The sequence below is a fragment of the Strigops habroptila genome, chromosome 7, assembly GCF_004027225.2.
Source record: "Strigops habroptila isolate Jane chromosome 7, bStrHab1.2.pri, whole genome shotgun sequence".
Taxonomy (NCBI): Eukaryota; Metazoa; Chordata; class Aves; order Psittaciformes; family Psittacidae; genus Strigops; species Strigops habroptila.
The window spans coordinates 49,858,935-49,884,288 of NC_044283.2; the positions used below are offsets into that span (position 1 = coordinate 49,858,935).

Below are 25,354 nucleotides of genomic sequence, written 5' to 3' on the forward strand. Positions count from 1 at the left end.
ACAGCTTAGGAATCTCCATCCAAAAGTGCTCTGAAAAAGCTGGCTAAGCTGCTACTAGACTCTGGAGGTACCTGACCCCTCCAGGAGCTTTCCTGCTTGGTGTAAAGTTCTCCAGGTTCCTAGGGTTGTACCTCTGAAAATTTCACCCTAATCTTCACAGGACTGAGCAACCCAGTTGTAAGCATGGAAGTGAAGCACATCAAGGTCTTTAAACAATGCATTTTTCCTCTGATGCCCTCAGGAACAGTGGATCTTGTAGCATTGGAGTCCCTGGAATGGAGCATAATCATTGTCTGTGCAAGCCAGTTCACAGTGGTACACAAGTCTGAATGGAGCTAGCAGATTTTGCTAACTTAGGGACTCACTGCAAATGGTGAGTCCCTAAGAAAAACCCAAAACAACAAACAAGCAATAAAAAGCCTCACTAGTGGCTTTACCCAGTTGCAGGCATTCTCAGAAAATGCCTGATAACATACTGGAAGGATTAGGTTCCTCAAAAAAAAGAAGTCACTGCTGCCACCGCCTTTTAAAACATAGCTGGAGGAAGAGAAAAAGGCCTTCATTTCTGTAATAGTACCCTAGTCAGATTATTCACGAAGTGAGAGGATGCTTTTGTTTCCTCCTAAACTGAAAGGAATTCAAGGTCAGAATGTCCCATCTCTGAAAAGCATCCTACAGTCCATGCTGCAGGTCTTCATGTTTTGTTTTGGTTTAATTTCAGATTCATTGGCCCAGATGACGTGTGACTTTCTAGCCTATAGAGCAGAGCTTCAACGTGTGAAGGGTCTTGAGTTCTCATCTCATTATCCCAGATCATTTGTGTATTTCAGAGCAACCTGTTTTTGGGCAAGTTGTACGGGTGAGTCCTTCAATGCATAGGGGGGCCTAGACCTTCCTTCTTCCTTCCCTTTCCAATCTATCTTCAGTTGTTGAGTAAGAGGAGTTCTGGTTAAGATGACTACCTTTTAAGTAAAGAATTATGAGTGGGATCCCCATCCTCTGAGCTTCCTTCCCCTGTTGGGCCTCAGCTGCTTTCACTCCTGATCTGACACCCCAAACTCTCTTGCTCCATGCAGAGGCACTGGTGCTAGTGCAATTAATACAGGGCTCGTTGTCCCAGGGAGCTTTACACATCGAAGTCCTTTACTGTGTTGCTAGTTATCTAGCTCAGCTAGTAGAGGTCTATCCCTGAATGGTATCTTAGGATAAATATCCTAATGCCTTATGGGTGTAACCATGGTGAGAAGAAAGGGTCTTTCTTCTTAGTCCATTATTGTAATTTGCAGAGGTGGGCATAAGTTAACCCTAAGCTTTGTATATCAATGTTTATCAACAGTTCTTCCAGCAGATGTTAGTCTTAACTACAGGCAGTCCTATAACCAATCCTTGCTAAATTATTTGCAGGTTTCTCTTGTAGATCAGCAGTTTTCCAAACCTGACTAGTACATTATATGCACTGTCTTGAGAATAATAAATGGAAGAACATCTGTGCCTAATACTTTTCCACCTTTCAGAAATTCTCCGCATTCCACAGATGGGAAATGAGATCCTTCATAAGTGAACAGTGCTTTTGAATTTCTTTCAAAGCTAAAGAGGTTAATAACCTGACAACCACAAGGAAATCACTTGGAAGATAAGGCTTCTTTGGCTATTAGATGAAGTAGTTAAATTTAGTAATAGTGGTCACTGTGTAAAAGATCCCAATGTATTAGTCATGGAAATCTAAATGTGATACTGGTACATATTGCGTTAGATGGTTGGATATGCATGTAGCAACTACCAGAGGGTTTTATAGGCCTCAGCTGGTGATTACCACTCTGGTTATTAGGGGTGCTTAGAGTTTCTGTTTCTGATAACTGCAATTATCAAGAGTGTCAAGAGCAAGTAGAACAAACCTGGGTTGGCAGCATGAGGGACAAATAGGGGAACGAATATTGTAAATTATATAAACCACAGACAGCCAATTCATCACAAATGGAAAAGCAGAAGGAGATATTTGGATCTTCAATTCTGTGCTAGGGGTGGGTCGCTTGCCTTGAGACAGCGAACATGTTGTAAATTGTTTTGAAGGCAGTATGTTAAGATTACTCATTAATAATTGATTTTTTTCAATCTTATTTCCAGGTAACAGTTACTGAGTCATGAAGAGGAGCAGAAAAAGCAATATGCCACAACACTTACATAGCCCAGCTTGTGTTCTCTACCATATGTGAAAGACAGCAAGCAGTTGATCCTGTGCAATGTGCACCAGTTTCAGCATACACTGAGAGTATGTCTGCATGCTCAGAGGTGAGGACATTTTGTTGCTGTTGCCCAAACATTCTTAGAGGGCTTTGTTTCAGCCAAAGTATAATTGATTCAGATAATGAATCTGCATTGTAGTTATTTACAAGGGACTGAGTGAACACTGTCTCTCTCTCTCGCTCAAGAGTTTCCTCTATATTATTCCACTGTGGAATAGGTGCTCAACTACTAAAGGCTAAATAGCAGCACAAGACCTCATCAGTATGTACTGAAGTCTCCTGACACAATTCCCACTGAATTTCTAAATCTAGCAAATTGCTCTGTTCACTCCCTGACAAGTTGCTGACTTGAAGGGAGATTTTCCAGGACTCCTCACCTATACAACAACTATAAGCAAACCAAGAAACTAGGTTTCTTTATGTAATATGGACAGCTTCTAGCCCAGGAGGAGGAGAAGAATGATGTATATTTGGCAACACAAGTTTTAGCGATACCATTTCTTGTGTTTTGGTGATAATACTAGCTTGGTGGATCATGCATACTAGACTGACATTCTTCACTTGGTGTTTCTGGTCTTATGTCATTATCTGGCTGATTTGAAATCAAGAAGAGTTTTTCTTCTGAGGTCAATGGCTCTGTACTTTTCTGGCCTAAACTCCCTGCCTCAGCAGTTGTCAAACTGTGAGGACATCAGTGACTTTGTAAACTACTCATCATCAAAAGGGAGCTGCTAAGTTAAAGTCACCATGTGGCCAGATTTTCTTATAATATCTATCTGAGGGCTTTGGCTTCAAGAAATATTGTTAAACATATTAGTAGCTCCAGATTTTCCATTTACCAGACATAGCTGATGTTCTTACCAAAGATCTGTTTCATATGTATCAAAAACACTGTTTGGTCTATGTCAGAATTTTCCAGTGTTTCTGAAATTGTTGAGTCCCTAAGTCTTTGGGTCAAAGCGAGGATCTTTTCTAAAAGTATGCATATTTCAGATCGGTGCATGTGAAATTGCTTTTTGTGTTGTCCCTTTGTGGTCCTCTAGATGTAATTCTCCACCCTTCTGGGTTGAAAACTACTTATCTGCATGTATTGCTGCACTGGGTTGGGTGTGCTCTTTTTACCAGGAAAAAACAATCTTGGGGAATGAATAAGCTGTCACAAGAAGCTTTGGAAATAAAGAGCAAAGTCAGGGAAAGCAGAAAGCTATGAAGGTTCTTTTTGTCAATGCTCATACTCATGGTTCATAAAAATCTTATTCAGAATGTTAATTTACCCACCCCCCTCAATAAAAATGAAAAAATCTATTCAGACGCTGTGCATTTCTCACTTATGAGCCAGCTTCTGACAATCGTGGTATTGTCCTGTCTCATAGTCCAAGAAAAATCAACTTTTATCTTATGAAAAATTATTTATTGTACCTAAAATATTGCAATATTTTGTGGGGAGAGGGTGTTTGTAATGCATTGCTATATTACAGTTAGTACAGCAATCTATTCTTTCGTGGTTTCATGTTAATTTTTTAACAGATAAAAAGAAAATAAGAGCAATACCTCTGATGCTGTGGTTGTAGTAAGACAAACTTCCAGATCATAGTGAATTCAAAGTAAGATTCCTGCTACATATTTCTTGTTGTTAGAATGCTCCATCCCTGGCAGTGTTCAGGCCAGGCTGGACAGAGCCTTGGGCAACATGGTCTAGTGCAAGGCGTCCCTGCCTATGGCAGGGGGTTTGGAACTAGATGATCTTAAGGTCCTTTCCAACCTTAACTATTCTATGATTCTGTGTGAAAGACTAGAGCTCTTTTTTAGTGGGTTCTGTGCTAATGCATGCAGAGAGTCCCTTACTCAATGAATTTTTACCCTGAACAGAGAAGATGGGTGGCAGGGGAAATAGAGGCACAGTAATGGAAGTGCTTGGGCCAAGCTATGCAGCAGCTACTGCTGGAGCTTGCCACAGCATTCTATTTGCCTGACTGGAAAACCAAAGCTGCTGGCCTTCCCTGGAGACATCACCTTTAATTTAAGCGAAGTATTTATTTAGGTTGATTTCCTTATCTGGAGGTTTTTATTTCATATAGCCATCAGGTTCCCTGATGTGGCTGCAGAAGATGATCAGAAAGCCTTTCTGATCCACACCCTGGTCTTGCTCTCAAATCTGTCAAAAAATTTGCCGTAAAAGATTCCTCAGATGGCCACGTAGGAACAGCTTTTGGCTTTTTCATTCGTCCAACTTGAAGTGACAGGTTTGATTTCTCTGTGAGGTGTGAGGCTTTGAGGCGTATCAGGCGCATCAGGACGTATCACACTATGCATATGTGCAAAAGGACATTTCTTTCTCAGTTTTGCAAGCAACCAGACAAAGCTCTGAAGTCTGAAAGCTGTAAGATTCCAGTCTGCAGAAAGATGAGTATTCTGCACCAAATGGAGAGTTTTCTTACCACAAAAGGCAGGTCTTTATACAGGCTGGAGAGACCTCCAGCCAGTCAGTCCTGTAGACTTATAAAACCTGTCTGAAATGTGTCCATGTGCTCCATATTGAAGTTTCAGGCAATGTCCTGCAATAGTCCTCAAAGCAGAGGAACTGGAAGGAAGGTGCTTCAGAGGCACGGGTGGTAGCCCAAACTAAGCAAAGAACTGTTTTGTTTGACATTTTGCCCAAGGTTCATAATTGAAAGAAAAAGCTTTGACCTGTAAGAAAACTCTGGGTGTGGTGGAAAGTGCTTCCTGGGCTGGGGGAATCAGGCAAGCTGCCCTGTCAGCTGCCTCAGGCACGGGTGAACAAATACACAGTCTCTGGCTGAAAAATGATTATGATGGGAAACATTTTGGATGGATTTGTACTTTATTATTTTTAGGATTACGCAGGTGCTTTTGTTTTAAGGCTTCAGAAAAACTGTTCTTAAGGGCTGTAGGTATAATCCTATGCAATAAAAGTTGCTGATGCTATGGGCATCAAATTTTACTTAGAATATTTAAATTTTCTAAATTCTATAAGCACAATCTAGCATGGCAGAGACAATTGATGAGGTGTCAAGTCATTTTTTGAAATACACAAATCCTAACAAATGAAGATATAGTACAGCTTGAAAGGCTCCAGAAGTGAAGCATCTTAATATGCTGGCAATATGCTGCATAGAGTGTACAGCACAAGGCAGTGTCTGTTTGAGAGCAAATGTAGGTGTGTGCACACGTGTGCGTATTTCCTACTGGACAATAGTTCAGGCTTTACATTGATGAGCATGAAAATCCCCATCAGATAGTTAGGCAGCAGATAATACCGGTCCTAATACTATGGTTGTAATGGTTATCTCCATCTTTTGTGCTGAAGACCTTTTTTTCTTCCATCAAAAAAACTCAAGTCCTTTCCTTAGGCCAGGATGTGAGTTTTATGCACTCCCACACCCCACCCCCAGACTTCTTAAGGGAAATATATGTGGGTTTTTTTCTTTAAGTAATTTGTATTGAAATACACACCCAAATCCCTCTTCAGAAGAGTGAGAGCCTTCCAAAACAGCCTGAAACTTAATCCGACATGAGAGACTCTCCCCTAAATGGGAGCATTTTGGAAGGCCTGTACTATTCCTGGGCTTTTTTTTTTTTTTTTTTCGCATGATACTCCTGATAGAACATGCAAGATTTTGTGACACTTGAGCTTAGGAAACCTAGCATCACACATCTCATAGAGAAGAGCACCTTGTTAGTACAGTGGACGAAGTCTATGCAAGAAGATTTTGTACAGCCTCCCAGCATGGAGGAATTTTAGTCTGTACATGTCGTACACTCTCCCCATTATTTCACAGTATAATGTTGCTTTCTTTTCACAGCCTAGCCATTTCTGTTTCAGCTGCCTGAGTCTGGCATTTTCCTTTGTCCCACAGCCTTTCCCATGTTCACAGTCTGGCTGGTATGTTGCTTCTTAATGTATGTGCTTGGAGGCCAGATGACACTCTCTTCTTGATTCCCAAAGCAGCATATCATTTAAGAGTTTAAAATCTATCTAACCTAGGCCTTTCCAAAATGCCCACATTTATAATGATAGAGCAGCACTCCTGGAAAACTTCTGCCACTGTATAACCGCTAAGTTACCTGTAGAAGGTATTTTCACCATCACCTTTCACCAGAAGGTTCTATCACCATTCCGGTTGTAGGTAGATTTCTGTAACACCTGCTCTGCTTTGCATGTGGGCTTCACCAACAGAGGTAAATGGGAAGCAGATGATGATTTATGTGACCAAATGGCTGCTACCTGTTTTCCTGCTTGCCCTGTTTCCCACCTGTGGCCATTGGAATCATCCAGGATCCTGTTTATTAGGATTCCTTGTCTCCCTATCCACTGCATCTGCTTACACTGCTTGTCCCATTTATGCTACTTGGAAGAATGTGAGGACTTTTTTTATATTCCAAAATATCTCTTACAAAGAGGGACATAAGTAAGCTGTGGATTCATTCATACATTGCTTTTCACTAGGGAAATGAGCAATATGTTTCTTAAGAACACATGACTTTTTTATATCCTCCTCTGATGTGCAAGCTTTCCATACAGAATGACCCTAGCTCAGAAAGTAGATTTATTTAAAATAACATCATTTAGTTGCTGAGCTATGGCTGACAACAATCTGTTACCTGTTTTGGCCAGATTCTAAAACTCCATTAAACTCCACTGCACATACCCATCTCATGCTGCTGTTGTCTCACTTTGGAGACTGTGGGAGATGCTCCAGCTTACGTGGCTGCTGTAGTAGCACAGAAGAAACATCGTTACAACTTGTAAAACAGATTGTTTTAATCCAGGAGACAATAGTAACATCTTGTAAATTGTAAGCATCTGGTAGAAGGAAAAAATCTGAACCATTACATTGTCACTACCGGGAACTGTGAAATGAAAGTCCACTTTAGTAGTCCTCAGCAGTACTTTTTTTCTGGTAAATGTTGTGGTGTTGGTAAATGGAGTGTATGTTTATGGAATAGCTTTGTCTTTGAAGGGATCAGTAGAACTCTGATGATGCTCATGTCTGCAAAAACAGAATTTCATTAGGGAATTTGAAAACAGTAGTATCCATTATTATGAACAGTAATGTTTCAGAATTATGTGCCTTTATATATGTGTTAATTGGCAATATGTGACAGTCTTTTGCTTAGCAAACTGGTCCTGAGGGTAATCTTGTTGTTTTCTCATGATTTAACATGGAATTATAATCCTAAACAGTGGTAAAATGCGTTCAAAACTATTTGACCTTGACCAAATCACAGCTTTAAGTTTAATTTTATTTTTCGTTGCCTATGGAGATTTGATAAAGCACAGAAACTGGCTGTGAGTTTTGCACCTGCTGTAACTTATTGTTTGGTGCTGTTTGGAATTTGTCTTGTGTCTTTCGTGAGACATTTAACATATTTATATCAGTCTACCCAGCACAGTCTGTTCCCTTCACTGCTCCAATATAAAGTGCCTGTTGTTTTTAAATTCAGTGACTTTTAGAACACTTTAACAGAATACATTTTCTTCAAGAGGAAGTCAACAGGGTCTTGTCTTGATTTGTTTATGCTCTGGTTATAGTTGGAGAAGCTGCCTGTGGTCTAAGTGTCCTCAGCTTTCTCCACCCAGGGCAAATTAAGGGAGATAGCTTGTCCCTGGGACCTTGAGAGAGTCTCAACTTCTGTTGGTTGCATTTATGGCTTGTAATTTTCATGTGTAAAATAATAAACTGGGGAACAAGCTCCAGTCTTACAGTAATCTTGTGAACTTCCCACCTGTTACTGCTCTCTGCCAAGGCCTGAACAAGCTAATGAACCTGAAATGCCCAGAGAGGTCCCACCTGGGACCTCCACCCACAAATCCTTCCCAGGTGACCAGGGTCTCCAGTTCAGATCAGATCTGAGCACCTTCTCCTTCTTTCTGAACCTATCTTTCTCCAACCCTTATCTCCAGCCCTCTCTCCTGCTGCTCTTATCTCCTTCCCCCAAGACCTGGCTCCCTCCTTGCCATATCCAGGGCTATTGAAGGACCTAGCTCTGCCAGCTGCATTCAGGTACTGCAGGGGCATGGGTTCCTGGTGGGTGAGGGCATGGCTGGTGCTGGAGTTGCCCTCTGGTCCTCCTGCACTGAGCAGCCCCTCTTGCTGTTTCCTGGCACTACAGCTTTGCAGCTCGGTATCCTTCATTGTGGTGGGGTGAGGATAAGATTGAGCATAATTGAAGAGTAACTAAAAGCAGTTTGTGCTCTACAGAGACTGTTTGCCCACCCAGTGAGCGCGTGTTTGGATGGGGCTCAGCCTCCCGTCCCTTCACCTGGGCTTGTCATGGGTAATATGGATAATTTTGTACAAAGGAGTTTGTATAGAACTGCATTTGTTTTATACGCTGGTGTATGAAAACTTTAAAAAGTAATTCTGAAGTGTGGACATTTTGTTTCTGTTTGCCATTCTCAGTGTTCATTAATTTGGGGTGGAAGAGGAGGGAGGAAAGGGCTAGCTGGGGAGTTTCCCACCTCTAGCCTTGGTCACAGAGTGGGAGAGTGACTAGGCTTTTGACTATGCTGAGACCAGCTGTGTGGGTGAGTTTCTCCTCAGAAACATGATGGCATAACAAGTTAGCACAAACTAGCCAGACCTCAAAATTTTTGAATGTACAGATTGGGCAGTTGGGATGTGAATGTGGAATGGGGTTTCATTGCCTGCTCCTGTCTTTTTGTGTCAAACTAAACTTTGCCTGTTTCAAAAGACCCCAAAGGCAGTGCTTTGCACTACAGATGTAGAGCCTTTGCATGTTGCTTCCCTAAGGAAAAATCAAGTTAACATCACCAGAATATCCCACTTGTGCAATCTTCTGTGCAGTTCTTGCATCTTTGCTTATTGCCTAATGCACCTTCAAAATCCTAATAGCTGGGGATTTAGGTTAGTACAGGCCATTAGATATGTTGTCTTGTTTCTTGCTTGTTGTTTTTTTTTTGGGTTTTTCTTTTTTTTTCATTTCCTTGCCATAAAGTTATGGTTTTTCTTACATAGACTTTTTAATTTACATTTTCTTTCATCTGGAATCTCAAGGCCTTTTATTCATATTTTCTCCTGGCTTTTGGTGTATGGAAAAACCTTAAGACATACTTGGCTTTAATAGGTTGTACAAATTTAAGCACTGGTAAGGAACAGAAATATTTGAAACTGACTGCCTCCTGGTGTATTTAAGGATTTCAGTTACTAGCCATGGGTTGCAAAAACCATTATTATCTGTATTTTATTAGTAGATCTCAAAAGAATAGAATCAGCAATAGTTTACATGCCTGCTGGGTGACATTGGGTGTTAAGGAGGAGAGAAAGCTGAGGTTTGCTTCCAAAGGATTCTTGGGAAGTGACTTTGAAACTCAGCTTAAAGGGTAATTGCTTTTCCATCATAAAATTTTTAAAGGAGAGTGATTTTCCAGGTGTTTGATAAACACTTGCTTAAATAATATGTCTAAAGTCAAATGTTCAATGAAAACCTGTGTTTGGAAAATAACAATTGCAAAGAGAGAGGAAAAAACTCAGCTACTCCAATAGTGTAGCACCTAACCCAGAAAGAATGTAAGGGGCTGTAATCAGTTATAGGGGTCCAGCATTTACCCATTGCTGACTGCATCCAGAGGGGAGCCAAGATGAAATAGCAACCACTTTAAATTTTATGGCTAAGGTATTGATGGATTCATTTATTTTCTTCTTTCTTTAACACTGTTCACAAAAATGATTTTAAATTGCAAAATTCTTGTAGCTTTCCCTAGTCTGGAAAGAAAAAAAAAAAAAAAGCCAGAGCCAAACAAGCTTTGGATAAATAAGACCATATTTTTAAATGCTTTCCCTGTATGTGCCACTACCTTTAAACAGCACCTCAAAGGAATAGGAGAGTTCCTATGTCGTGATAGCTGAAAGTCTGGGAGGAATACTGGTGTTTTAGTAGTAGAGTTCTTCAACGTCAACCCCAATGACTGTTATAGTTGTGGGTTTTCTTCTTTCTGTCCAGTAACAGTTGGGGTTTTCTACCCCTTGTTCAAAAAATAAAATGAATCCATGTTGCGTGTGTGCTATCTCTGCGTTTACAATCGTATGTATCTGCATTCTTTAAAACTTCAAAGGGTTAACACTGAACAAATAGATACAAAACTTCTTCCCAGAAAGATCTCTGAAAAAGGTGTGAGTTTTTTACATAAAAGAAAACTGGATCCTGTGGTTGCAGAGTAGAAGAGAACATTTTTCTCCAGTGGGCCCTCCTAAATTTTACTGTTCTCCCACAAGCATATCTGTTTCAAGCATTAAAATGAAAGTCTGTGGGAGGCAAAGAAGGAAACAACTAAGTCACCAGGGCAATCTTTCCTTGTTTTCAACATTTGCATCCTCTGAGCTTTGCCTCTTGTGATCAGTGTTCTTCTGCGCTCAGTATAAACACATCTGCTGAGACATACTTGTGCCAGCCCTTTGCATTGCTTCCCTTCCACTTGACTCCCCACACCAGGGTTTCAGTAGGGCTCAGATTCTGCCCTCAGCCTCCCACCCACACCTAAACCTTAGTAGGGCCACTCTAGCACATGAGTCTGTGGGCCAAAAAAGGCTGAGCAGGAAGGGATTTCTAAGGCTATGTTTCTGTATTGTAAAACACTTCACAGAACTGGCAGGATCTGATGCTCTACAGTATAATTGCTTCTTCACCTTGGGAGCTGGAAGTAAAATGTAGAGATCTTGTATATTTTTATCTTTGTGATGGACGGCGATAAAAGGGACTGTGCCTCATCTGCTGCTGCTTTTTATTATTATTACAATAACAGTAATAGGAAAAGGTTTAAAGGGGATTTCTGTAACTCAGTGCAGGGACGGTTGTATTTCACTAGCAGCAGTTCCTTCTCTGTATTATGCTCCTGTGAATGAAGGATACTGCCTAAATGCTTACGGGTAGCCTGTGTGTGATTATTGGTGTTGATAAGCAAGCCTTCACAAACTTTTCATCTGCCTTAAAAAAAATAGAATAAACATCAGATTTAGGTGATGCCACCATATTGGTAGCAGGGGAAGAGAGAAACATGTTCTCCTGATATATCTTATTTTACCCATAGCCCATGGGGAAGGTCATCGTAATTTACTGTGCAAGGTCGTTAGGGCCTGGAGAAAGCTGCTCAAGGTGAAACAGGTTGGTCAGAATGAAGGAGAACAGAGGATGAAAGCAAGTAGACCTACCAGCATGCAAGGAAATGATTTGTTGCTGGAAAAATAGTTCCTAGAGTGGTAGCTCCTCCCCTCTTGCTCTGCTCTGCTTCCAGCACAGCATCACAGTACGCAATGACAACATTACCTGTGTCCTCCATGCATGTTTTTAGAGATGCCTGTGCCCTGATGATCTGCTGAAAACCAGATTAGTGCAAGCATTTATTAATAGGGACTGCTAACATTTATGTGTAGCAAGTGCATGCTCATCTGCAACTTTTATCTGCTGAGATGTATTTAGGACTCTGGAGGAGTTTACAGTTGACATCTTGGCAGTGTAAGGAGACCACTTGCAGTTTCATCATATTATGAAATAAGAGCCATCTATTATAAACGGCTATAGCGAAGCACTACACTGGGAGCTTAAAAAAATTCCACTTTATTTTCCACCAGACAAACATTCTGCTCTTTTTTTGGCCTCGGTCTCAGAACACAGCAGTAAAGTAACTGTAATCCAGTTTGTGTAGTGTCTTCTTGCTTCTTACAAAGGTTGGATAATTTCACTGGTGGTTCTCCCAGTTCTTATCTACAACAACTGTAATGCAGTTTGTGGTATCCAATTACTCTATGGTCCTGGATTTGAAGAAATTTCTTCGCATGGCTTTTGGTAAATACAAGTTATTTCAGTTTTCCCCTAACCCCAAGCAGTGCCCTAACTATGTGGCTGGGACACATGGTCACATCTCCTTCAGTAGTCTTTATAAATGACATAATGACATGGGGATCTCTGCATCTGAGCTGCAATATGTACCAGGAGAGTGACTGGGATAAAAGACACTAGTGGGAAGCTCAGGATCTGTCTCTTGAGATGTCTTGGGTAGGACAGGGAAATTTCCCCTGGCTCCTCTTGTAGTTGTTCTGTTGGCTAGGCCAGGGAAGGAAAAACAGGCTCTCCAACCTCTGGTTGAGGGCTTGAGTTAGAGAGAAAGGGTCCTTTCTCAAATGATTGTTTGGTTGGCTAGTTATTGTATCTTTTACTGTAAAAGGACATTGGAAATTATATGTAAGTGGTGATTATTTTTTATTGTTGTTCGCTTCTTTAACAGCATTTACCTCTGGGTTATTTGGTTACAATTTCTATGGCTAAAAATTGGTTTTAAAGTTTTCTTTTTCCTCCTAATGGCATTATGAAAATTTAAGTTCTTTTACTGTTATTTCTCTTTATTTTAGAAGAGAAACTGTAATAGCAAGATTTGGCCCAAATTACTAGCTTTCTAAAGTTTCAATATGCAGCCAGTCCCTTAGCCAGCATGTGTAGGGAGGAATATACAATCATGAATATTTTAAATCCGAGTAGCATGCAGACATGGCAAAGCTGGGGATGCAGAGGGGATGTGGTGGGTGACTCCTGGATGCATTAGCTGTTTTACGTGTTTTCTTGCCAAGAAACTTCTATTTTTTTATAACAAACTGGATACAACGAAGCTTTCTGGATGTTGTACTCACTGGGTTTCACCTGATGCAGTGCTCTGACACTAACTCGTCAAAAGGCTGGCTCCTTGGAGCCTCATCAGGAGAAAATTAGGATACGAAACCACTGGAAATCATCTCTGCATTGCAAAGGAGAGAAGCAGTCCAGTGGATTATGTGACGTGGCAAATCTTGAAAGCATAGCACATCAAGGAAGGAGTGCCATAACTGCAAGGGTATTTGGCTTTTATTTTTAGAGTTGTTTGACAGATCACCGTGCAACAGTGGTGTGTATGGGGAGAGCTAGTGGAATAGTGCTGGAGAAGGTTATAGTCTGATGTAAGTCCAGTGTGATGACAATTCCCTGGCTCGTTGTGGTATTTTATCCCTGACATGCAATGTTCTACATGTCAGCTTTCTTTTGTTTTCCATGGCTTGTTTCTCTCTGCTTTCCACACCATACAATAGTGAGCAAATGAAAAGGATACTTTTATGAGATGATGAATGCCTTTTGTATTTTTTCATATTCCACTTTGGGTATAGGAGAAATGCACTGTATGGTTGGGTCTGTGGTTGGCGAAAGGGGTACCCACAAATAAAAGGACACCTAATTTAAAACAAAGTGAGACCCTGTTCCTTTCCACTGGGAGAATGAAACAGCCTCTCAGCATGGGACTTCTTTGCGGTGGGTGGGTCATCAGCTGCTTTGTTACTCCCATTTTCCAGATCAAGCCTGACACACTTAGAAAAGGCAAAATATGTTCAAAGGAAGATCTCAAAGAAATGTAACTTTTCCCTATGCAGGCTCTGCTGACTTCATCAGGCTTCCATTAGGGTCTCTTTTCCACGTGGTAGTCGTATAGCTCACTGGATAAAAGTAAAATGGCTTAAACAGTTTTGTTCCAAGAACTTTCTATGGCTGTTTCAAGATTGAACCCCTATCTTTGTTTTGATTTCTCAAGGAATATCTAGATCTTTTGCTTTCTTTCCTCAAAAGGTCAAATTTTATCCCCTGTGGCAGCACAGCTGTGTTCAGAGAGAACTGCTGCTGTTATTGCATTAAATTGGTCGGTTTATGCTCTCCAGAAAGCCCATCCCTTTTCAAGTGTTTAAATCCAAGAGGAAATCCCACTAATATCAAATAACATTACAGTATAGGAAGAATTCTATATATATACCCTATATAGAAATAACAAACAGTAAATATAAAAGTCATATTTATTATGTGAGTCCTAAATTAAAGAGTTGCAAGAGGAAGAAAATGTGTAAAATACACTCCGTAATAGTGAAAAGAAATTCGTATTATAAAAGAATGATGATAGACTTGTTTTGAATTAAAATAACAGCTGTTGGGTTAAGTTTCAAAGAAGTGATCAAAGAAACACTGAGCACAAAACAAGGCACACAGTAAGTGTTTAGTAGATCAAAACATTTAAAAATGTTTCACAGAGTACTATGAGATGTAAAAGGGGAAAAAAAAAATCAGGGATTATGTTGGGATTATACTGAAACTTGACTAAAGGACCAACACTCCTGAACAAATAACATTACATTAAACTAATTAGAGTTCAGAATATGAAATTGTTAAAGTTTGCTATCTCAGCTGTTTCTTTAAACTGGAAAAAGGATTAATACATATTGTAAAAATAGTTAGTGGTTCAGAGGGCAGAAGCTATAAAATACTGCTGAAAGTTGGAGAAACAATAACAAAATCCACAAAAAAAGTGGAGCCTGAAGTCCTAGTCCGTCAAGCTTTAGGCAAGAGTAGAGCTTCTCGTGCCAGGCCATTCACTGGACTCGGGTGTACTGCTTACACAGCAAGGTGTAAGTGGGTGCTTTGGGATGTACCCTAAATCCAGGATTGTCTGCAGAGTATGACTGAGTAGTTTAACTGAAGTTAAAAACATCACAGGCAACAAATTTCCTCTTAATCTGAGGGCTTTCTTCCCTTCTGCTGTTGTCCTAGAGACAGTCATTTGTTTTTATTCTTTTAAATTTCCTCTAAATACTTCAGCACTGTAAACTTTCTTATTTAGTAAAGATGTCTAGCATTCAGTTCTGATGGCTTTCAAGCCCCATTTAAATCAATAAGGATTGTGAATGCCAGAAATTCATAAGGAGAGGACTCCAGCACATTGAAACTTGTGGAGGATGTTATGGCTGACTGCTGGCTCCTCTTGCTGGTGAAAGATGCTGAGGCAGGCAGCCAGCTGCTCTCCCCAGGAGGGAGTTAGTCCCTGGATCTCAGTTTGGGAACGGCTGTCTCAAATAATTTTGTTCAAATATAGTTCCTTTTATGTTCTTTCAAATTCTCCGTCCCTCTCACAATTACCATTTCACATGGGAAGCATGTACCCTTTCTTCTTGTTCCTCTGCTTTTACCAAGTTGGGCTGTCAGTGTTTTACTCCTATTGTAATACACATACATGTTTATATATACGTATGTGCATATATATTAGCTATATGCATATTACATATATGTACATATGTATCCTATGGCAGAGTGACATAATACATACATTTGATTCTAAGCTTCTGGACTTCGCAGAGCAAATATGACACAAGACTGTGCTGCATATAAATAAGCATAACTTGAGTCTGCAGATAATATTTGGTTCAACTCTTGGTCATGAAAATGTGTTTTAGTTGTTTGGGTTTTTTTTTTTTTTATAAGCATACTACAAGAGATGTTGGGTAAGTGATCAGTATACCTGATGACACATTTTTGACAAAGTGTATGTGGCAATCATTTCTTTCCTAAGTAATGTTCTAGCTGGCTGATAGAGCTTTTTAATATTCTGTTTATGACAGTTTAAGGGCTGATTTGAAAATCACAGTGCTGCACTACAGACAGTATATTCCAGCAAACAGCTGGTAAAGAACCATCAGCTGTAATCCGTGAGTAAACAAAGACAACTGAAGTTTGGTATTCAGTTTTGAAGATGAGATGTAATTGTGTTATAGAACTGTAAGAAAGCCACGAAAATTTTGTATCGTTCTGTACAGTAAAGAACAAACGCTGTTTAATCTGGCATGATAACACCATTTCCTGCTGCCTTGCTGAAAACGGCGGCTTTGGTACAGTAAGAAAATCATAGTGTCTGATCAACAGTTTGGAAAATGGGAATAAATTGGTTGCATGTGTTTGTTTTTCCTTTGTGAAATACATAGGGGAACTGAATGACAAACAGACTTGGTGAAGTTGTTTACTGAGGAAAAGCAATGTATAAAGCACAAATACCAAGGAACTCTTCACAGGACAGAAAGAGAATACTACTGTTTTGGAAAAAGACAGAACATTTGTTTCTAGAATAGAAGGGGTTATATTGGCTTTTCTAAACATAGCCAAAAGGTGAAGAGATCACACAATATTTGTTTTTCTGCCGGATGGTTGATTTGCATGTGTTTAGGGGGGGATTCTCCTCTGACTAAACCTAATATCTGAAGGAATTGCAGAGGAGTAGTGCAGCGCTCAACACATTGAGGTCAGGAAGGTGAAAGCATGCTGAAAACTTTGCCAGGAGGCTTGAACATTTTTGTGGTTTCATCTGTTTACCTGAGCAATGATAGAAAATTTAGACAATTGCCCAATAACCTCAAACAATGTCTTGTACAGAAATAACACATCTTTTCGGCATCATCACTGGGAGCTCAATATTTTGAGTGTTTTCATTCAAGTGTTGTTATAATCAGGCCTGATATAATTAGCAGGTAAAGAATGGTGGCTGAAGCGATCCAGTGAGATTAGCTGGAAAGGAAGGAAACTGTTATGCCTTCATTAGAGCTCGGTCCAGGGCTGCATAGTTTCTGTGGCTGCTGATTCATCTCAGCTTGGAAGGGTATGCGTTTTTGAAGATTTGGCATATGTTTTCAAGGAAACTAGTAAACAACTTGCCCCATTTGGGCTGCACACTGGCACTGGAGCACCATGGCACAAATCCTTGATTCTCACATACTCAGCAGATATTTAATTGGGTTTGTACTTCAAAGGCAACCACACTCTCAGTTCGACAGTGTGAAGCAAGAGTGTTCATAACACCTCTTCTCTCTTTGCCAACTATTTCACTTTATAGCACTTTTTAATTCTGTTACACCTTCCTTTTGTTCCCTCTCTATTTATTTTTATGTCTTCTCTTCCTTTTCATCCCTCTCTCTATTACTTCCTGAGGGTGGTTTTTTTCCTCTTTGAGTTCTCTGTTTTCTAGGTTTCTTTTGCCAATGCAGCATGGGGTAGTTATTCAGCTGTTTTCTAGAGGAGCCAGTACTTCTTATTTGTCTCTGCCTTCTCTTGTTTGTCTGCAGAAGGCAAAGAGAAGCAGGGAACCCCATGAAAAAGTGAAGTATCTCTGCTGAAAGGGAACCCTTAGGCTCACAATAGCCAATATACCTGTGTTATAATGAACTGTGGCTAAGATACAGGCCAAAAAAAGTGCAAAGCATGAAGTGCACAAGGACAACTTGCATACACAGATTTCACAGAATAGCAGTCCAGAAATCTTGCTGGAACAGCTTTCTCCTACTTTTTTCAGCATTTCCAGGTTTACCTCAGCTAGAAATAAGTCTTTCCTCACTTCTGCCTCTAATATTGACTGAGGTATGTGTAAAGATAAAACCATGCCTACAGTGATGGAAAGAGTGTAGGTTTGGGCCTAAGAACAGAGAGATATGCAGCGAAAGAAGCTAGTTTGCTCTCTCCTCTATGTATTGATACAGCACTCTGCAAATTAAATGTTCCAGTCAAAGGGGGATAGACTAGCTTCTGTGTACATGAATGTAAAAACCCCCTTGGAAAGTGAGGGAGAGTACTAACTCATCCCAGGTGTGAGAAATTGAAATTATATGAAGTTAGGGTAATGTGCATATGGGCTATCAGCAAGCATGGGCTGGTAGATTTGTCATCTGAAATGGTGCTGAGGACCTGGTGCTCAGGCCTGCACATTTGAACTAGCTGCAGCCTTGCCTGGTGCATGGGATGCCTGTTGGTTCCAGAGTACATTATAGGTGCACAACCAGGATGCATTTTCTGGCTTACAGCTTGTGGTCTGTGCACTGAGGCTGCTCCACAACCACTCCAACGTGCGCTCCTGTTGCATGCTGAAGTGCTAATGTAGTCATATCTCAAAATCTTAAATTCATCTTTTTCTCACAAGTTGCAACTTTAATGTATGTTATAATGGACTAAATTGTGATCACAGACTTCTAATATGATAACTTGAACTGCTGATCCGTTATTTTCTTTAATCATAGAAAAGAGAGAAGCAGTAACAAAATAATACTGAGGTTGAAAACCCTGGGCTGAGGTTTCTGTTGTCCCAGCACAGGATGGTACTGGGCTGCCTGTGAGATGCAGTACAACTTGCAACAGGAGTATCTACGCCGGGGCCATGGTGCAGCCTTCACTTAGCAATAAATTATTGCTGATGCTATGACCACTGTAGGATATATCGGCGATTCATTTTTCAATCGGCCGTTCCCACGCTGTCCGTTTTATCTCGGTTGTTAATTTCATCCTGGCAGTAAACGGCCCCACTTCTCCTAAATCTCCCCGTCTTGCCGGCCAAGTGCGGGGAGATTTGGCCGGGAGTGTGGGAGGACGCGGCGGCCGGTTACTTGGCTAGTGATGAATGGATGTGGGTAACCGGCCCGGTACGCCCCGTCGCTGTGCTCGGCAGGCCCCGAGGGTCCGCGCAGGCGGTGGCGAGGCCGCGGAGGCAGCAGCTCGGCGGCGGCCGCCCGCGGGGGGGCGGGAGGCGGCGGCGGCTAGTCCTCCGCTGGCTGGCCGAGTGTGCGATCACTAGTGGGAGCTGGAGAGGGCGAGCGGAGGTGGGGGAAAGAACTGCGAACCACCTCAAACCCAAGTCAGAGTCTGCGGGCCGGGCCGGGCGGGAAGGGAAAGGAAGGGGGTGTGTGCGGGCGGCAGGCGGGGTGCGAGCGCGCCGGAGAGGCAGCCCCGGGGAGGGCAGCCCAACAGCCTCTGCAGCCGGTAAGGACGCCGCGGGGGAGCGGGTGTCTCGGAGCGGGGATGCTGTGGCAGCGGCCGGGCACCTGCGCAGCCGGCGCGGAGCGGAGTGCCGGGGAGTTGCCGTGCCCGAGCAGCGGCCTGCGGGCGTCCCGCACCGCGGGCAGCCCCGGGGCGGGCGGGCGGGCCGCGCGCCCGCCTCAACGACGGGAGCGCCTGAAAGCTCACCGGCCGTTCAGCCCGAACCCGGGGCTCTGCTTCCCCCGGCTGCGGTGCTGCGTCCCGTCCGGTCACACGCGTGGTGTCGAGCATTTGCTTTAGGCTGCTCCGAAGTTACCGCAGCCCAAGAAGCTGCAGCGGAGAGTGACTTGCCCTAGCTGGGAGGCTGGTAGGAAGTCGTTGGACCCTCTCTCTCGGGTCACACGCTGCGCGTTGATACGATCTCGTTGCATGCGCGCCAGAAGCTGGCGAATAATCTTCAGTGCTCCCGAAATGCGCTTTTAAATCAAAATGCCAGTCTGTCGAGGTAACGTCTAGTTCTGTAGCTGAAGATGATGGAGGACTCTGAATCTTTGGGAAGCGGTAATCGCACGGTGGTGTGGTATTAACTGATGGGCTTTGTCGCTTGTGATGGACTGATGCGAACTCTGATTTACCAGTTAGATCACAGCACTCAAGTTTTTTGGTAATGCTGTTCAGAAACATAGTGTTTGGCTGCTTGATTTAAGAACCTGATGAATCTAAACTACAGAAATTGCCATCATTTAGGAAACTCTCGCGGGTAGAACTAGAGGTCTGTCTAGTGTCCTCGGTCTGATAGTGCAAGAAACGGTGCCGGGGGAGGTGTGTAAAAATAAGGCAGGCGTGTAAGAATAATTCTCCAGAAGGCTCTCTCAGCATGCAATCATTTGCAGCTTGGATGCTTCCTAAGGGAGAGCTGTTGTCTTTATAGTCCTTGCTGATTTTTCCTTTCATGAACTGCTCTGATTGCCCCTTGACCCTGTGTAAACTTTTAGCATCTGCAATATGGTGTGGCAAGGAATTTCATAGCTTTAACTTTACACTAGGTCAAATGCTACCCCCTTTTATTTTGAACCTTCGTTTGGTAGCACTTATGTCTTGCTTAGAGATATTGCAGAATTGGTCCCTATTCCTCTCTGTCCCATTCATGCTTTTATAAACTTCCAGTGTTCCTCTGTTGTCTACTTTTCAGGCTGAAATGCTTTCTTCTGCTTCATTTAAAGTTTACCTTAAGAGAAGGGGAATGGGTGCAGTCATTATTTTCTGGGAATGGATCATTTTGAATGACAAGCATGTTAAGGTTAGGATGTTGAAAGGACACAGTCTCTGGGAATAATTCATGGAGGCACTGTATATTAATTTGACAGAGCGGCTACCATGTGATTGCCTACAGAGGACAAAATCGCCTCTGTCTGACCACTAGTGAGAAGCTTACGGCACCTCTTACTCCTGCTTTCTTTTCCCTGCAAGGGCTGCCTGCACAGGGTGTGGATTTCTTTCAGAGCTTTTTAAAAGCAACCAAAAAAACCAAAGCATCATTTTACTATTAGAGCAATATGACGAATTCATAAGCTGCTTGTAAATAGATTCTCTGGTTCATGTGTGGAAATTTTTTTGTTGTTATGAAACAGTTTTGAAGTTATTGCAAAATAAGGAATCCATCACAGTAAATACAACCTAAGGGCCTTGACTGCCTTCCCACAACCTACTACCCTGCTGGGCTTCAGCTGAGCTGCTTTTGACTGACACTTGTGCAATCAGGAAAAAAACCCTCAGGCCTTTGGGGTAGTTGTATCTGTACCTACCTATATTTGTGTGTGTGTGCATCACTGACTTAGCAGTCTTGCCTGTGTGTCAGTGTACTGAATACTCTGGCTTAGCGCTTAAGTACATGCTTAGTTTTAGGGATATGAGTGGGTCCATTTTAATTGGCACACTTGTGTAATTAAAGTGATGCATGTGCTGGGGTCTTTGCTGCAGTGAGGCCAGAGCACACATCACTTTGCAGAATGAAGCCCTCGGGTCTTGAAACTCTCTTAAAGAGCTTTAGTTGGTAGTAATGTAAGCTGACAGATTCACAAAGGCTGTTCCCAGCGTCTAGTCTTTCTTGCCTGTTTCTGTCATTCTTCCCTGTGTATTGTTTCCTAGAAAACAAGAACTTCAATACGTAAGACATAATATCTATTGCCAGGTGCAAGAAAACAATGAGAGGAAGTCTGATGCTCAGGTGGGAAATGATGTGTTACTACTCCCAAGAAATAAAATTAACTTATTTTTTTGTCTAGATGAATGTTTGGGTTGTTCTGTTTCTTAACCACTGATCACTTGTCGTTGACTACAGAGCACTTACCTGGACTGTAAATTCTGTGGGGAAGGGACTGCTTTGCCTTGTCTTATGAACATAATACCTGATGCATTGTGCTGGGGGGAGTGAAGGAGTATCTCTGGGTCCTGCCTAAACACTGCTGCTAACACCAGCAGTTGCAAGTACTTTACAGCCTTCAGACAGAACATGGGATAAGCCAGAAAAGTCTCTAAAAACATGGCAGATATTTTCTACTGCCTTTAGGGTAGTTGCAAGGATAAGATAGCAGATAAAGCAGCATGGTCATCTTGGTTGTCATTACTTAAGAAGTTGGTGAGGATCTGTAAGTGTATCTGTATTTGACATGTACATGCCAAAATGATCATTATGATATTACAAATATCATATATTTACCAATATATGTGGTAAATACCACAAATATTGAACAGAAATCTTTTGGAGGTACCCCATAAAACAAATTACCATTCAGATTTTTATTTGTTTTCAGAAGATATGAGCTCCTATTTTTAAATTGTCTTGAACAAACTGAAAACGTGGCTGCTCATAGGCAAAATTTGTCGGAAACTGATTAGAAAACACTGCCATTTGGTCTAAGTTTGCATGTGTCAAACTGCTTTCTTCACTAGAGCGTGTATCAGACTGGGCTTGCTTCTGATAAGCACTTTGCTCTTGCTGTTTTGTATCTGGTTGAGGTAGCAAAAATGTAACAAAGGTTATATGATAAAGTTTTTAAAAAGTCTGCAAATTATAACACTGATGATATCTGCGAATCGTATCGTGCCTTACATCAACAACCTCGTTCTTCTGAGTGCATGAAAGAAGGAAAAACTTACCTTACAGCTTCTATAAAGGCTGGACCTTTTTGTAGTAAGGAAATGAATCTGAAGTAACTAAAATACTTTATAAAGTACTGTTTGATTACATTATACCATTTTTTTCATGCATTACAGAGTTTACTTTTCTCTGCTTGAAACATCAACACCTCATCAAGCTGTAAAGAAATTCCTATGTGATCAGTTATTCTTTATGATCACTTCACGTCACGCTGTGTGCGCACACCCGGGTGTGAGTGCTTACACAGCGCGCACACAGAGGTGCGTGGGTCTGCATGTCTCTGCTATATAGGCAATACTTTAAATTGCCCTTGTACACAGAATATGTTGCAGGATTTTGATAAGAAGCAAAACCCAAAGAAACCTTGTTCCTTAGGCATTGCATCTCACGGCCCTAGTCCCCGCTAGCTGAGTGTTATGTGCCTGGTCCAGCCTTTCTCTTCACAGGGTCATTAACAGAGGCTGTTCTCAGCCTAGCTGCCTGCTTTTCTGCCACTTGTCAGAGTGAATATCTTTTAAGCCTCCAAACCTATGTCAAATTTGGTTATAATTGGCCAATAGGCTCAAAACTTATTAGAGAGGGTCAGGCAGACATGTTTATCTGCAGATAAGCAAGTGTAAACATTTCCTTGGGAAAGCAGGCTGAAAGAGTTATTTTCTGTTTGAGTCTGGATGTGGAGCAGGTCCTCATCTGGTGGTGCAGCACCAGCTGGGAGGGTGTTTGCATGAAAGTCATGATTACAATTTTGAGCCCTGTATCATCAGTATTTGGAGACGCCTGTGGCAGCTTGCCCGACTGCAGGTACGGGTCCATAGAGCCTGCAGAGTGTAATGAAATGGGCACAAACCACTGAATGTAATGAAGAGACTGGGGTAGTGATGTGGGTGTGGGGGAGAGCATTGGTGAACCTAGGTTACCCCTTTAAATGTTCTAGAAGTTAATGAAGTATGCTTCCATCAGTAAGTGAACTCTAGTACAGAGGGACCCGCATGTATGCAGGTCCTGAAGTTTCTTCCCCTGAAACTGATTGTGTTACTCATTGAAAGTTATTTCAGTGCTAAAGTCAAAATACATTGCTGCAGACCTCTACACTTGGATATTATTAGGCCAAAGACTTAGTTTCACAGACCAAGGTGGGTAAAGGCATGTATTTAAAACAGTCATTCTTTAAAACTACTACTGATTTCCTAACACAAATGCAACTGTTGCTGTTTTTCTGAAACAAAAGCAAATGTTGTTTGGTGTTCAGAAATATTTCACATGTAAAGCCTAAAATACAAAACAGCTTGTATATAAGAAATATTTATAAAGCAGCTACTTATAAGTCTTTAAAAGGTTAAGTTATTCAAGACTTATTCCCTGAAGCTATAAATGTATTTGCTCATGCATAACTTCACTGAAGAATACTTTTGTGAATAAAATTATGCACTTGCAGGTTTGTAGAATCAAGACCGTAATTAGCTCCAGGTTAATTCTCCCCCCCCACTTCCTAATTAAAAACGCACAGGTCAATTAAGGATCAAATGAGACATTACCTTTGTGATTATCATCCTTGGCAGAAGTAGCTGTTCTTCTAAGTATTTCAGTTGCAGTATAATGTGACCTTTTGTCCAATTTGCTTTCCCTTTTCCTTACCAATTTTGGCCAAGGAAAAAGAGTTGTATTTGAAACAGACGCTGAAAAGCTAAAGCACATATTTTGGGTACATGTTTTTTTCAGAGGACAAAACTCCGAACATGGTGGGTGGAATAATAGATTTATTTGTGTTGGATTGGTAATGTGTATATGAGCAGGGTTTGGCTAGTTTGTCTCTCTTAAGTACACAAATAGAGCTTTGTTTGTAACCAGATAACTAAATAAAATTCTCTTCACGTGTCTGCTAATTTCTCTCTTCTCCATTCAAAATGATGATGAAATGACATCCACAAGTGTGTGTGTAGAGTACGGTCTGGAGGGTGTAGGTGTACATACAAGCTAAATCTTTGCTAGTCACATTTACTTCATAGTCTGTTGATTGTAGGCCCTGTACATACATGAGAAGATTTGGACAAGGCAAAAAATGCTTGCTTCTGTGCCAGAAGTATTGCAAAGTCAGGACAGTGTAATGGAGATAAGGTTAATTAGCTATTCGCATTTGCTGCTGAAGTCGGATGAACAGTTGGGCTTGTGGTTTTTTTTTTTCCTAACAGGGAATTTCTCTTCAGGCATAACTATCCAGTGGAGTTTGTTAAAATGAGTCTAGCAAGACTTTTGTAGCCTGCGGAAACACAATTAAGCGTGTGCAAGCATCATAGACTTCTTTTATCCATAGGCAAGTCTTGTAGGGTCTTGTCCTACTGAAGAGTCAAAGTGGAGAAACCCTCTGAACCAAGCAGGGTCCTGTTGTTTCCAGGAGATGCCATAGGATCGGTAACGCCTCTGTCTCTCAGTTTCTGTCCAGTGGGGTGTAGACATAAGTACCCCTTTTAAAGTGTTTTGAGACCCTGGGGCAAGGATGGGGTTGAGTCTAAGCTGCTGCTGTTGACGGACAGAATGAGACTTCAGTTACTGAGATTGTTCCATGCGTTCCGCCTTAAAAAAGATTAATGTGTAATTGTCTTTTCCCTTAATCCATAAGTGTTCCTAGGCAGCAGCTACTACATTCAGCACCTTGGAGCTATTAAGAACATGAAACTTTGAATCTGTGTTGTGTTTAGGGTTTAAAATACTAGTATAATTTCTGTAAGAAGTAGATGGTAAGAAGTGCTTTGTCTGAAGTCTGACAGTGTGTTTTCTGTGTTCAAACCACAGCCCACCTCGCTCAGTGATTTTCACAGGACACCCATCACTGTCACACGAAGTGAGCTTCTTATGGCAGGACACATTTTTTCCGCAAGTATTAATCTCCTTTTTCAAGTTTGCCTTGGCACAGATATAATTGCTTTACTATAGCTAAAGAGCAAACCTGTTTTTCTCTAAAATTTTGGCATTAATTGGAAATAGATGGTAAACTTCAGAGGTTTATCAAGGGATTAAGTCTATTTACATAGGGCATGTGAGTTATGCTTGCCAGTGGTACACAAGCAGCAATGGCATCGAGTTTACTTAATTTAGAGCTTAATTTGTGCACAAATGTTCTGCAAAAGAGTAGATGTCATGCTTTGTGCAGAACTAAATTTTTCTGATTCACCTTGCCAGTTCAGGCAATGTAACTTGGAATGGTGTGAAGAAATGAGAGCCTGTCAAAAGAGTTTGATCTATTTTTATACTGCCCTTCTGCTCTCAAACGCTGCACATATATTCAAAATTATTAATCCCAATGTAACTTCTTTCCTTAGTAGCATTTCAGCTGTTTCTATAAATC

The 25,354-nt window shown here is 41.4% G+C and overlaps 1 protein-coding gene across 2 annotated transcripts in view; it reads left to right on the forward strand.

Moving 5' to 3' along the window:
• Positions 1-18,781: 18,781 nt before the first annotated feature.
• BMPR1B (bone morphogenetic protein receptor type 1B) overlaps positions 18,782-25,354 on the forward strand; it is a 244,252-nt gene continuing 237,679 nt past the window's right edge. The window contains exons 1-2 of one of the 2 annotated variants that reach the window (XM_030492682.2): positions 18,834-18,854; positions 24,802-24,850. The gene's annotated coding sequence lies outside the window, so the exon portion shown is untranslated. Of the gene's footprint in view, positions 18,855-24,801; positions 24,851-25,354 lie in introns of both variants that reach the window. The other variant, XM_030492681.2, reaches the window with a different exon arrangement.